We start from the raw sequence: 2294 nt of genomic DNA on the forward strand, positions 1-2294 counted from the left end.
GATAAGATGTTTTTGCTCTTCTCCCGACTGGTTTCGGCGTCGCTCTGTTAGTACGTCATATGCTTCGTTGATCTGATTGGTTTATTTGGTCCGTCTATCACCAACATAGGCCAATCAGCTAACCAGTATTTTCGCCCCTTCCCAAATTTACTTCAACGGAAGGTTTCCAGATGGATATGCGGAGCAAATCCATCAGGCTAACTGCAGACACCCCAAAAAACTTTGCAGATTGTTTCATATCTTGACCCAAATTACAAGATTAGTTGCAAGGTATGGAAAGAATTTTGTTCCAATATTATTGGAAGCGAAGGATGCGTTTTGTAAATGGGACTACAAAAAAATGCAATAATGAAAGACAATTTTGTTTAAAAAAAGTTATTAAAGTAAGTTAGCTGTTTTATTCAGATTTTATTATATAAAGATAATTTATAACTACTTATAATTTAAGTGAAGAAAATGTGAGCTGTAAAATGCATTTTGTGTAAATAAAAAAATGGAACTGTAAATATAAATCATTTAAATTTAGAGAAAACATAAAAGTTACTCTCAGATCATTTTCTTATCTATTTATTTTTTGTTACTTTCTTTGGTGGTGGTAATTTATTTTACATTTACATTAATAAAATATGTTCTTTGCTTCCAACAATGATAGAACAAAATTCTCTCCGTACAGGTGTGGTATTTCTATAGGCATCTTATATCTGCATGTTGCTGAAGAAAGAAATTCCTACATTCATGAATCAAAAAAAACAACAACAACTGATATTTTTATGAATTAGAAGAAGGATTAGTATTATTACATATTTAAAAGGTCAAAAAGGTCATTTTGCATGATGACTCATGTTTATATTAGGAAGTTTGAATCATTCAGATTCTTCTCTCTCCAGAGCGGCGCTAATGAGCCCAGGGACGTGGAAAAAAGGCCGCAGGAAAGCGTGCTGCTTTAAAATATGACTCAGAGACCTTCTAATTTCACAGATTTGAATTTGTACGAGCCAAAATGAGGAAGAAGCAGACAAACATGTAGACGGCAGATGATATGGACGTAATTTCTACACTGAGTGTTAAACCCAAGGTGTGATTTCTGCCCACAGAATGTTAACATCGCACAGATGTGGTGTTTCGGTAGCTTTGGAAACTGTCAGTTGTAACTGTATCCCTTATTCTGTGTGTTTGAAAAGAATCTTAAAAAAAAATGAGCAAATTTGGTTTAATGATCATCATTCAAAGTTTACCCAAAACAAGAAAACACTTAAGAACATTAAGCTGTCATCATGCAAAGAAGTTAACTATTTTTTTAACATGGCAGGACGGTTAGAGGAAGGAAACCCTTAGAAGGACGTTTTCTATTTTAGTCAGAGAAGAGCGCGCAGACAGAGATGCTACTGACCCGGAGGCGAGGAGGTCGTTTACTGGGTTCCAGGCACAGATAAAAACCTCCGATTCGTGGCCTCTGAGGACCACGGCTTTATTCTGCGGGATTTCCACATCCTGGTCCACCTCCATCGTCTCTGAGTGGTTATCTACAAGAGAGGGAAGGCAGTGAATTTAAATCAAGGTGCTGGTAATGTTATTAAGAGATTAGAGAGTTTTACCATTAAGCAGCAGGGAGGGGGGGGGTCGGGGGTGAGGGGGGTTGGTTCCCGTTTTAAAAGAAAATGTGAATATTAATGAAATGAATGGATCTATAGCGGCTCTAAGCTCAGAGCCTCCTGTCAGAACATCGAGGAGGAAAATAACATTTCCATTCCTAACAAACATACAGGGACACAGCAGCAAGATAAGGACCAATGTTATGTAATTTACTGTCAGACTGTAGAGACTAAGAATAGCATCGCTATCACTAGTATCAGTGTTAATAGCTGTCACATATTAACACCTCTAACTCCCTCTTCACTGAACACCAACGTTCAACCTGTGGTCTCTGCAGTCTTCCAGTCTTATTTATCTTTTTTTTCAAAGGGTCATGATCCTTTGGCCTCCTGACCCTTTAAGGTCTTGTAAGAGCTGTAAAATGACTGCCTTATTGCATCCAGCCTCTACAGTGATGGATGATACTTGTGCCACGTTTAAAGGAAAAGTCCAGTCAGCGAGCAATAATCAATGGATCATTATTTATACCTAAAACTAATATTTTCGCTTTAATTTTAATGAATTTTATCGTTACTCAATAAAAAAAATAATAATTGAGTCTGGGAGCGTCCATTTTTCATCTTCCGGCAGTGACGTCACGGTGCGGTAAGCCTAGCGCCATTCTCCCCGCTTTACAAGCAAAATCAATGGGAACTACTAGA

General features: G+C 37.5%; 1 pseudogene; it reads right to left on the reverse strand.

Annotated features, from left to right (window-relative positions):
* Positions 1-2294, reverse strand: part of LOC107082589 — a 43069-nt pseudogene that overhangs the window by 25482 nt on the left and 15293 nt on the right.

This window comes from Cyprinodon variegatus, unplaced genomic scaffold (genome assembly GCF_000732505.1).
Source record: "Cyprinodon variegatus isolate N-32 unplaced genomic scaffold, C_variegatus-1.0 Scaffold57, whole genome shotgun sequence".
NCBI classification, from domain to species: Eukaryota; Metazoa; Chordata; class Actinopteri; order Cyprinodontiformes; family Cyprinodontidae; genus Cyprinodon; species Cyprinodon variegatus.